The 12,240-nt window shown below is 48.1% G+C and overlaps 2 protein-coding genes and 1 long non-coding RNA gene across 4 annotated transcripts in view; 2 read left to right on the top strand and 1 right to left on the bottom strand.

Annotated features, from left to right (window-relative positions):
• Positions 1–12,240, top strand: part of LOC147654432 (uncharacterized) — a 749,593-nt gene that overhangs the window by 338,972 nt on the left and 398,381 nt on the right. The window lies entirely within an intron of this gene.
• Positions 1–12,240, top strand: part of IGSF3 (immunoglobulin superfamily member 3) — a 128,456-nt gene that overhangs the window by 10,619 nt on the left and 105,597 nt on the right. For both annotated transcript variants that reach the window (XM_086884094.1, XM_086884092.1), the window contains exon 2: positions 5,394–5,475. The gene's annotated coding sequence lies outside the window, so the exon portion shown is untranslated. The remainder of the gene's footprint in view (positions 1–5,393; positions 5,476–12,240) is intronic.
• Positions 2,266–7,160, bottom strand: LOC111941702 (uncharacterized). The gene is made up of 3 exons (XR_002870220.2): positions 7,095–7,160; positions 6,807–6,937; positions 2,266–3,768 (listed from the first exon to the last, which is right to left on the bottom strand). It is a non-coding gene; the product is annotated as an uncharacterized LOC111941702 (long non-coding RNA).

The raw sequence follows: 12,240 nt of genomic DNA, 5'->3' as shown, positions 1-12,240 counted from the left end.
TGTGGTCATTATACCTCCTAGGATACTTGTGGAAGAGAATTTTATACAGCCTTAGCTGATGTTTGGTCAGGAAAGACATCTTAAACTCTTTCAGTTTTTGCTAAGTCAAGCCTCCTCTGAGCTTTCCTAGCTGCATCATACTTTTTTGACAGTACAGCACATGGGATGGTATTTAGGGGCCTCTGTGTACAAAGACTGGTCAACCTCCAGTGCAGCAAACCCTGCAGGAGCTAAGAGGGCTGGTTAAGATTGCACAGGAATAATTTGAGTAGCACTTTTTTGTTGGTGGGTTGTGGGGTTTTTTTTATGTTTTGGAGCAGAACTTCCTGCAAATCTTGTAAGGAGTCTGTGGAGTAAAGGCAATGTGGGGCCTGCAGCGTTGGGGCAATTAAATGAAAGGAGCAGTGCTGGAAGGGCACCAAATCTCCCAACAAGATTGTGCAACACCAAAATGATTGATAAATTTAAAATATTTGAAGTCACCTCTTTTAATACTCTCAGATTTTAGGTGAGTGATAAGCAGGGGTGCTAAGGTAGCCTTGAGGCCCTGATTTTGGCAGCAGAGTTTTGCAAACGTCCCTCTGAGCTCACATCAAACACCAAGAAACCCTGACAAGATCTTGGAGAAACCTGCAGCAGCTGATGACCAAACCCAGAGGTGCTTTGGGCCGAACCAGAGGGAGGTGAGATGGTTTGTTTTGGCATCAAGGAAGGCAGGGCTGAACCTTTGGAAGGGATCACAAAAGGAGGGATACACTGAACAGTCTCTCTGCCACCTGGGAGGCAAAGTCTTCTCTGCATGCAAAGTGGTGCAGCCCCAGGTGGAACATCACTGGTGTAGGAGCTGAAGAGATCAGACGTGTAATAATGCAGAAACAGCAGTGCCAGTGCTCAGGCTGCAGGAACAGCACTGCACAGACCCTCCTGTGCTCACCCCCGGCAGAGGGGCGTTCATCTTCAGAGCAGCCTCGGGCAGGGCAGGGGAAACAGAGCCTGAAAAGGAGCCAGGAAGTCCCCGGGGGTGGGATGGGGAGTGGGATTGAGGCAGAGCCCCCTGAGCAAGAGACCAGCTTCCCTTCCTGCCTGCAGGAGCTGTACTGACAGTCTGTGCCACGCGTTGAGTCCCCTGCAGGACTGAAATACCTCACTTAATTGGTGGCAGCAGGTTATGCTATCTAAGTTTTGCAAGCCTATTGATCGTGCTCTAATCATCTTAAAAAGGGAGTAGGTTAAAACGAGGCCTGCCACTGGTCCCTGAGGTGCCCCAGCACACACCTCCTCTGCAGTTAGCATCCCCTCATCCCGCCGGCCTCCTGTCAGCGCCGCAAAGCGCCTGGAGAAGCCCTGCCGAGCTCCTGGTGAAAGCACTGCTTCGCCAGGGGGAACACAAGCGCAGAGCCTCATCCAGGAGAGCCGGGATGTGCCCCCAGCTCTGCTGCCGGGGACCAGATCCGTGTGCCTGGCTCACCCAGGGGCTGGGCTGTGCTTTGGGTACCGCTCCTTGAGCATCTCGTGCTGGGGCCGCTGCCTGCCAAGGCTCGCTGCTCCTCCATCCTGCTCCCCCTCTTTTGGCACTGTTTCCCAGGCTCTGTGCTAGGAGAGCCCTCTCTTTGGGCCGGGCGGTGCTGTGGGCAAGCAGCGGGATGCTGCGGGGATGCTGCGGGGCCACCTGGGCTGTGGGGAGGTTTTGGGGCCCAGGAGCCCCGGTGCTGCTGGTCAGCGAGTTCCAGCTGTGTTCCTTGCCCCGTGTGATCCTGCTGGAGCAAAGCCTGACGTGCGAGCGCGGAGCTTTCAATGAGCGCTGCTATTTCGGAAGGGAGCATCTCTTGCCCACGTAACCCATGGCAACCATCCGTGGAACCGGCGGGGAGAGGGAGTGGGGCTGCGATGGGGCCAGGGGCACTGCGGGGGGAGCCTGAGAGTATTGGGAAGGCAGCATCTCCTCCCTCCGGGCGCCTCTCCTGCCCGCGCTGCCGCAGGAGGTGTCGGTGAGCCCATCCGCATCCCACGCAGCTGGATAATTTATGGGCAGCGGCAGCAGCTCACCGTCACTTTGTTTGCAGTTTGCCTCTAAATATAGCCGTGCTTTAAGGGAGGAAGGCGAGCTCCTGGCCGCCGTCTGCCCCTCGCTGTCGCGGGGTCTCTCCGCACCCCGGGGTGCGCCCGGGTGGCACCTTCTCCATCCCGCATCCCGCATCCCGCATCCCGCCTCCCGCATCCCGCACCCCGCATCCCGCATCCCTCATCCCGCATCCCTCATCCCGCATCCCGCATCCCTCATCCCGCATCCCGCATCCCTCATCCCGCATCCCTCATCCCGCATCCCGCATCCCTCATCCCGCATCCCGCATCCCTCATCCCGCATCCCGCATCCCGCATCCCGCATCCCGCATCCCACACACGCCCTGCCTCAGTGGAAAAGGGCAGTGAGGAGAGACAAAGCTCTCCTTGGTGTTTAACCACCAGCCCAGCCTGGCGACAGTGTCCTGGCCACATCCCGGGGAGTGAGCTGCCGAGGGAAGCTTCTCTCCGGGCTTCTGTGCTTTTAGCAAAGAGAGCAGCAATTGCCCGAGCAGAGGGGCAACACCAGGACTGGGGTGAAGCACTGATGTCACCTCAGCAATCCCCATGCTAAAACCAAACACGCTCTCGCTTCTCCCCCTGCTGCGGGTGCCAGCCACCTGCTGCAGACCTGGGGACACCGTGCCCAGGCTGTCACCCCGCTGCTGCCACCTCCCAGCCTGCGACAGGGGCCCTGCAGCAGCCCTGGGGCCAGGTGAGGAGGCATGGCCGGGTGTTCCTCATCCCTGCAAGGCTCCCCTCCTCTCCGGGCTGTGAGCTACCCCCAGCCCGCTGCTACAGGTGCTGCTGTTCCAAAACACAGCTCTGACCAGAGTGACACATCAGGAGCTGAACCCAGCTCTGAGGCTGACGGGAAGGGAAAGGCACTCGATGCTGACGAGGCATTATAATAAGTACCCAGCAGAAATAAGAACCTGCTTATGTTTTAAACATAACATTAATTAATAAAGAAAAGGGTACACTGTAAATACTAAAAGCCCTCAAACACTGAGGAGAGAAAAAAAATCTCTTTTGCCCATAATTTAGAAGCTGCCAGAGCATGGCTCCCCGGACCTAGGATGACAGCACGTTTGGGGAGGGGACCCCGCTGCAGTGGCACACACACCTGCTGTGCCCCACTGAAGAAGAGCTCTCAGAAAAGAGTGTGAGGATAAAAGGGAAAGGTCATTTTCAGACCACACCACTCCATCACAGCAGCATTAATTCCTGTTGGTCCGTTACTCTGGATGAAACCGAATGCAGTGAAAAATGACTCTGTCCCGGTCTGGCAGTACACTTGGGCAAACCCATCTAATAGGTTTATTATAGTTTATTGAGCAAGGGTTAGCCCAGAGTAGATCAGAGCAACCACCGAAATGCTAAATGGTCTCAGAAATGGTGGCATTCCGGGAAGAATTATTGTGGCAGGGTGGGTAACTCAGTGTCTAGGGCCCCATGCTGCCTCCATCCCTGTCAGAAGAAATAATGGCCAAATTTCCTTCTGAGCCTCATGGCCCATTGGACTCATCTATAGGGGCCAGCCTGTCCAGCACTTACAGTACCTTCAGCTCCACCAGCCTGGAGGATCCTTTACAGTCCCTTTCTGTGAACAGATTATTCTCAGCATGAGAATCCATGATCCTGCCGCACACTGAATGGAAATTCCCTTCTCATGGTGAAGCAGCGAGTGTGACTGGGCTACAACCCCTGTGGGGAAAATGTGAAACTTGTGTCCCGACTCTTGGTAATGACACAATTAACTCTGGCTGGGAAAGATTTAAAAAACACTTTACTCTTTCTGAAAAAAAAAAAAAAAAAGGGTCTTGAAAATCCTCTTTATAGAGAGACCATATTTTATTACCAGACAGAGTTAACAGCAAGGTTAGTTTACTACACCAACATAAAAGTTAAATGTCCAATTACTGTCTCTGGAAACAATGTTAGGGAGAGAGGAAAGAGCAGGAGGCTCCACCAGCATCTGCCTGCAACCTTAACACCATCCTGCCCACCAGAGCCAGATTTCTTTCATTCAGTGTCCAAGAGGTTTATTCTAGGAACACTCTCCCTGCAGAGGGAAGTTTCAAGAAGCCACCCCTCCTTTCCTTACAGTCCATTATTTATGTCCCTATCTTTTCAGGAGAGTTGTAGAGTGAAAATAGAGTGCTGAAGGGCAACCTGGGGATTTTACAGCAGCTTGTGACGTTTCAGTGCAGGTCTCCAGAATCCCCTTATTTTATGCTAATATAGGGTGTCTGTAGAGGGCTGTGGCTTCAGCCCCCCAGCATTTGTGAGACTCCCAGTGCAGTGCTTGCAAGCTTATTTGAAAACAGAGAGCTCTGCTGAGAAGAGGGACTCTGTAATCCTTATTCTCCAGCCTCTGCTTCCATCTCTTCTCAGCCAGTTGATAAACTTTCATTGCACCAGTCTCCCAATTACTGAGAATATGAGTTCTTCTGCATCCTACAGCAGTTTCTCTTTTGGATGCTCTGTTTCTCAGCAGAATGACTTGCAACATGCTCTCTTTAAGTGATTTCATAACAACCTGCAGAAAAATCCTGTACTTTTTTTCTGATTACAACCCCCACCTCCCCATAACTAATGCACTATTTCTGACACCCACAACCTGAATTACCCTGGTGCACTCCCACAGAGACTGTATCAGATGTATTAATGATGCCTCTGACTGATTCAGCCCCTGGTACAGAACCCTCATCCCCGTTGTCAGGTTGTAAGGAAGAGAGGTTTCCCTCACACTGGACCAGCTGTCAGCATCAGCCTGGACAGAATTTTAAGCTCACAGCCCCTTTCTGGTATGCATGTGGTACCCAGAGGTATCTGCCTTGAGAAGTTTCCACTTGAAATACACCAGGATCAGGCATAGTTGTACATATTCACATGCATATAGGTATAAAAATCCCAGATAATGAATTGACAGGACAAACTCAAGTGAGCTTTGTGCTTAATGATGTTTCTAAGGAGTACTGCTTCGGCTGCTTGCAGAACTGGGGATGCCAATGGGGCGTGTAATTGAGGTCCCTACTTGAGGTGCCTTGCTGAGTTATTCCAGGGAAGTCAGGGAGAAGGAAGAAGGCCAGGAGAAATCAAACGTGACCACACTTTTTCCACGTATGACCATAATTGTTACTGTCACTTGAGTGATCTGGTGATAGCACAGGGCCTGATGGCTTCTGGTGCTACTCTGTATTAACAAAGAAGAACTTTGAGGCAACTTATCATCAAGCCTTGTCTTGCTATCCTTCCCCTCATCACCATTTTTTTTTTCCTTTGAGTAAGCAGAGAAATTGCCTTTTTCCACCCTGTTTTAATTACAGGAGCTGTGTGACCCTTCCTGGAGCAGCTGCCAGAGACTGTACTAGTGCAGGATCACCAGGCCAGCAGCCTCCCAGAAAATATGTAAGTAGGTTACAGGGGGGTGGGGGAGCCTATTAAACACAGCAGGATCCACTTAACAGAGCACCTGTGAGGGGAGCAGGCAGACAGAGCAATACCTGAGCACAGCTTTACTCTTTCTAACAAACCCTGCTCAAGCAGGAGCGTGGGAAGCTGGGCAGGGAAGGAGCTGAGGGTGTTTGGATGCTCTGGGCTGGGTGGTTCACACAGCTAACACCTCTCTGCTGCTGGTGGAGAGCCTTTGCTGCAGGGAGCAGCTTGCCCCGACCCCATTCCTTCTGTCCTGTCCCCAGCAGCAGCGAGGAAAGAACCAACACCCTGGCTTTAGACCTGGTCTCCATCGTGAAGGCTTCTGGAGAGTTCAGGCAGACTTCTTTCCTCACAAAACATATTTAAATTCTACATTTTTAAGGGTGGTGTTTTGACACTGCCCTAAATAGCTTAAGGACTGCCTCATCTTTTGGAGAGAGGTTCCTCTGCCCACCTGGAGAGCATCTCTGGCTGGGTAATGGTTTTCCTTCTCCTGACCAAGGTAAAACTGCTCTTAATTAAATGCAGCATGAGGATTTTTTTTTTTCCTTCAAATCTCGTATTTATATAATCTGTCTGCTGACAGATATAGCCAAATCAAACATCTAAATAGGATTAATGCAGGCAGCTTATTACTGGCTCTTGAGGAAGGCCAGGAATTATGGTTATCAACCATAACAGTGAAGTTGGGGTGTCTGACCTCAACAACTTATCCTTGAAAAATACTATAGAAATATCTTCTGAACTGGTGAAAAGTAATTTCATATTCACTGAATAACAGAGAAGAGTGCAAACTAAAATAACCAGATCTGAATATCAGGGTATATTTTGGTTTTTTTCTTGTTGACAGGATGATGAACATAATCATAAGTAAAATAAGTGTTGAGCCATATTTAACCCTCTCAACACCCCATCAAGACCAAACATAACTGTGTCAATCTTACCAAACATTAAAAAAAAAAAGTCTGACCACAGAAAACTACACTACGCTTTGTTCAGTTTTGGGTCCACTCTGCTATTTGCAAGGGAAATATTCCGTGATGTGTCCTGCCCTCGGATGGGATTTAGCTGCAAAACATGTGAAAAAAGCTGCCTAGATGCCTCCTGGCTTACAGGGAGCCAGGTGGGGTGAGGTGTCCAGGACACTCCACATCAGGCTTATGGCTGGATGCGATGGTCCTGCACAGTTTTGTGTTGGGGAATGTAGTGCACAAGGGCACGGTAACGAATATGCATTTTTTCCACTCCAGATGGCTCACTCAAATTAATCCTGCAGTCAGTGAGACTGGAAGTACAGTTCTTACCTCCTGATGGTTACCAGCAGCCTGTCTGAACAGAGTTGATGACTCCCAGTGGTGTTCTTGATGGGCAATGTCTCCATCTTTTAAAATCACCCTTACAGGCAGGTGATTAGTTCCCTTATTGGCATTTTCACCTGCAGAAATGAGGACTGAATGATCATTTTGCACTGTAATTTATGCATGTAGTCCAATATAGCTCATACTGAGGATCTATTCCTCTTTTATAATTGGGACAAATTCCATCTCTAGAAGCTCTTCTTCCAAGAGAGGATGAAATATCTAAACCATCACCTGTCTAACACCATTCAGCTGGTATTTATTTCTGACATGTTCGTGTCAGTAGAAGGCTTTCCAAGCTCACAGAGATATTGGGAGGTTTCATTTATACAATAGTGTGAGATTGCCTGATCAAAGGCATACAAGTGGAAATCATTACTGTTATTTTCAGACACGTCTTTAATCACAGCCTCTCCCTATTCATCGCAATCATTGCAATTGTAAATCAGAAGTGAGCTCCCTCACCACCTGGCCACTTGGTTCTCTTTTAATTTCTGCCTGTTGCCTGTGAAATCTCTCCTGCATCCCCCTCCACCTCTCCGTGATGCGAACACGTGCACGAAAATTTGCTCTGATAGCTTCGCTTTGTGTGGATTTGTTTCTGCAAAGAGAGGTGATATTGAACTTTCTGAAGCTCTCCCACTAGGAAATGGGGATAGTGCTTGGAGCTGTCAATGCAAGGACCACTCACCAGTGCTTCACAACCTTGCTGAAGTGACTGAATTCTATTCCTATCAGCAGAAAGTAGGAAATGAGTTACAGAGATTTAAACGCGGGACTAGAGGAATTTGACCTTCTAACTACAAAAAGGAATAAGCTTGTTAACACCCTGTTTTCTTGATGATGTCTGTGTTTTTTGTCTGATCATGCACTGGGTCCCAGTGCTGTGGTAGCTTCTGGCCAGGAGAAATGAACTTTCTCCTTTCTGTTGTTTCTATGGGATTTGTGCACCTGTTGTGATGGAGCTGGTCTGTAGGTCTGTAGTCTCTCCCAAAATCAGTGGACCCTTCACTTCAAGAAAGGCATTGAAGTGTTGGGGCAATGGAGCTGGGGAAGGCTCTGGAGCATGAGTCTGAGGAGTGGCTGAGAGGGTGTTCAGCCTGGAGAGGAGGCTCAAGAGAGACATTTCCACTCTCTGCTACCTGAAAGAAGGTTGTATCCAGGTGGGGTTTGGCCTATTGTCCCAGGCAGCACGTGACAGGACAAGAGGACACGGCCCTAAGCTGTACCAGAGGAGGTTCAGGTTGGGCATCAGGAAGAATTTAATGGAAAGAGTGGTTAACCCTTGGAATGGGCTGCCTGGGAAGATGGGAAGTTACCATCCCTAGAGGCGTACAAGAAATGACTGGATGTGGCATTTAGTGTTATGGTGTAATTGAGTTTAGGGGCTTTAGGTGGTGATTGGTCAAAGGTTGGACTTTATAATCTCAGAGGTCTTTTCCAATGTTAGTGATTCTGTGATTCAATGCACAACCACTTCTTTTTTTCTCCTATCTCTGTCATCTGTAGGGAATTTGGGATGTGTGGCAGGTGAGGGTGGAGAACCTGCAGAACAGCCTGTGTGAAAGTGCCCATTAGAATACCCTGAAAACTGTGCTGGAGATCCACTAGGGCCAAAGGAGACCATCTACTGCACTCCTGAGTTGTTTTTTTTTTCAGAAGCTGGATCTTTCATTTCCAAAAGGTTACAAGCACACAGAGTGGGGTGGCTTTGCCCAGCAGTTCAGCCTAATCCAGCCTGACAATGGCAATAGAAATTTGGTTTGGTTTTGAGCCTGGTTTTGATTTGGGGCACTGGAAACCACGAGAGTGCCAAGAAAATTTTGATGTTGCGAAAATGTTGATGTTGCAGACTGCCTTGGATGACAGCAGATCTCATACATCCTGACCAGGGAAGTGCCTCCCTTCCAGCAGCTGCAGGTACTGACTGTTTCCATGTGTTTGTCTCATTTGGCTGAAGGCCTCTGTGCAGCAGCTGTTGCTGCTTTTATAAAGGCTAAGGTGTTTCCTACCTTCCATATACAGAGATCAGTATCTCAGGAGGACAGAAAGGGGAGGTGGAACCTTCCCATCTGAAATCACAAATTCTAGTCTGGGCCTAGGTCATCTGAAAGTTGTCATCACTTAGAATTTCAGCCTAGTTGTATTTGCCCTGCATGATTAAATATTCATGCTGGGATATTGTGCCATGCACGATGAGAATATTCAATGTAACCTCACTGGAAAAACTATTCTGCAGATGTAGTCAATGTCCTGCTGCTTTCTGAAATGAATTCTACATTTGTCCATTCTCTAGCTTCTCCCTGATAAATGTCAGACTAGTCCCAAATGTCCACATGCTGATCCCATTCCGAGAGACTGATTTTTTTACACACAACCACAAACACCCTCCTTTTCTTGCCTGATAAGGCAAAGGGGGTAACATGCTAAATATCCTTCTTGTTCCCAGAGGTGGGTGATCCATCTGAGAATGAAGAGACTGCTGGGGAGCAAACCCTTTGCTCAGGATCACAGCAGAACAGCTTCTAGTGCAACTAGCTGATGGCTAATTTGCTTGGGGCTGGCAGCCCGGTGCTTTCAACAGCCTGAACTTCACTTAAAAAAATTATAGTGATTAAGTAAACACAGCTATAATGGAAATCTTTACTCTGCATATTACAAACCAAAATGGCCATGAAGGGAGCAATTATGAAATCTCAGGACTGTGGTGAGGGGAGGAATCGTTTGAGCTGTGCTGTTGTTTGTTTTTGTTCATCATTTATTTCCCCTGGGAAACTTGGCTCTGAAGCAGTCTCTGCTGCATTCAGAGATTCCTTACATTTTTGTTAACCCAATTTCCCATCCAGTCTTAAGCAAGATGGGAGGAAATATAAGGGTTTTTCTACATGATGAACTACCTTGGGCAAGGATTCCTAGACCCAGCTTCCAATTCCTACCACAAGCCCCAGCACAAGTTACACACCAATTGCCCTCTCTCTTTTTCTGTTAGTTGTCAGTGACATGACTGATTTTACAAGGACTTAAGGGAGTGGTGAAGACAATGCAGGAGTGGCAGTGTTAAAGCTGTGCTAGTGGGAATTGCAGTGATGATTCAGATGTGGTGGTCCTCTACCCTTTCTGGAGATCTATGATTGGTCCTACTGAGTCTTTGTACTTGCCTGATTCAGGAAAATTATAGTGTAAAGCTGCACCAGGCTTCCAGCTTCAGCTGATTTTTGCTGATGTTTGTTCAAGACCAGAGGGAAATTAGCTGGTGGACTAGTCAGCTGTTAGTAGAAAATTGACTGGGAAATAGAGAACACAGCAGAGAAATAGTTGGCAAATGATGTGATGAGTGGTAATTCCTAGGTAGCAAAAAGATTGATGCAATCCAAAAGCCCAACACACTTCCCAAATGTATATAATAATGGTAGTTCAAGAGCTGCTTCAAGGGCAGAAACCAACTTGGAGACCTTTTCCTTAACTCAACAGGCTTAAACAAAGAAAGAGAGTCCAGCATTTCCATTTGAGCCCTACTTAAAGGTGCAGCTCTATCAGCACAGGCTCTCAGTGTGGTGTACAAACGTGACAGCTAAGCAAAGCCACGGGCTAATTGTCTAACCAACTGCTAATTGTCAAAGATCTCCATATGAGGAAAAGCACTCCCAGGTAAGGACTAGGTGTGCTCCAGGAATGGAGAGCAACCCCCTAGGAGTGAAAGAAGAGACCAGAAACGTCTGGCAATCCCCATCACATGGCTGTGCGTTAGCTGAGGAAGAAAACTGCCCAGGTAACCATCCAGACTTTCCCCTGGCATCATGGTGTGCACATCCCAGAGAGGTGGTGTGTGAAATAAGAGAACAAACTTTCTCCTTCCCAGGCAAAACACGCTCACTTCAGGTACAAGGCTTCAGAGCTGAGCTAGCTGGTTGCCAAGGCAGGCTGGAACAGCAGCAAAGTGGGTGGTGTCTAGGGAATAAGGGGCTGAGTTTGGTGGGAGAGGGACTGAGGGATGAAGGACTTCATTTTTAGGGATGGGAGTGAATTTGGCAGGATTTTGACAGCAGGCTGCAGCTCTTGCCTTAGCAAACCGAGCAAAGGAAAGTAACCAGAGTACACTAAAGGAATTGTTACTATTACTCCTATTCCAGGGCAATAATAAACCACATGCCTGCAGGTTGGTGTGAAACCACCTCCACATCTCACCCTCACTTCTTCTGGAAGCCAATTAAGTCCTTCCCGAAGAGATGCTACATGAAACAGAGGTTTTTCTGAGCTTGGTAATGGCTGTCACCCCAGCAATAATCATAATGAATCACACTTGGGCTCCTGTTGAGCTCACATTTTCAAAGAGATGTTGGTTCTCCATCCATTCATTAATATTAATTAGCATGAAGTCACGTTTCATTTCCCACTCATGTGCCCAACCTGCAGCATCCTTGTGTGTCCTGTGCTAACGAACCAGATGCCATTTACGGCTGGCACAAAATAATTAGCTAATAGTTGAAGAATACGTAGCTCAAGTTATTTAAATATTTATGCCAGACTTTTTAGATTTTGGCTCCCAGCCCTCATCTGGGGGTTGCAATGCAATTTAGGGAGAATATGAGAAAGTTTTCACAGTTGTCTGCAGAAAGCTTTAATTATACATTTTCCATATGGATGCAAATGTTTGATGTTATACAGATGTTGGCACCAAGCTGACCACCAGGTACCAGAGTAGAAATAGCAAACTTCAGCAAGCAGATCTAAATCTAACTCCCTTGTTGTGACTGGATGCTGCATAATGCAAGAGTCATTCCTTCACCTTCTGATCCACCCTTCTTTGCTCAGAGATCTCTTCTGCCAAACACTTCCAGCCCAGCCCTGCTCCTGGGGGCCTCTGGAGGAGGCTGGGACCACAGAGATGTTATCAGCGAGAGCAAGGACATCCAGAACTCAGAGGAGCTGGGATTCCTGATGTTCTGAGAAAATGAGGAGCATATCCCCCCTTCTGACTCACAGTGTCATGCAGGGATGTTTGTGTGTGTAATTTGTGGTGTGCCTCCCACTGGAGGAGCAGAGAAGGAGGTTGGCAGACAGGGATGAGACAGGGCTGTTAGCTGGATTTCTCCTTGAGGATATGCATAGAACATCTGCTCTGTTTACTACTTTATATGTGAATGACATTGATATATGAGGTCCCACTGAAGGCTGATTTTTGCTTAACTCACCTACCTCTCCTGCGTTCTGACCTTCCACTCTTAACAGTGTAGAGATTATTTGCTTTTGCATAGTCAGAAGCTCAGAAACCCCAAATTATCTGTAATGTCTTGAGCACATAATTATATTGAGCTTATCGCTGTGATTCCTCGGCGCTTTCACCTTACTGTGCCCTCAGCGAGGCACAGTCCCTGAACCA

The sequence above is a fragment of the Cyanistes caeruleus genome, chromosome 3 (genome assembly GCF_971803275.1).
Source record: "Cyanistes caeruleus chromosome 3, bCyaCae1.hap1.1, whole genome shotgun sequence".
NCBI classification, from domain to species: Eukaryota; Metazoa; Chordata; class Aves; order Passeriformes; family Paridae; genus Cyanistes; species Cyanistes caeruleus.
This window is presented reverse-complemented; position numbering and strand designations above follow the sequence as displayed.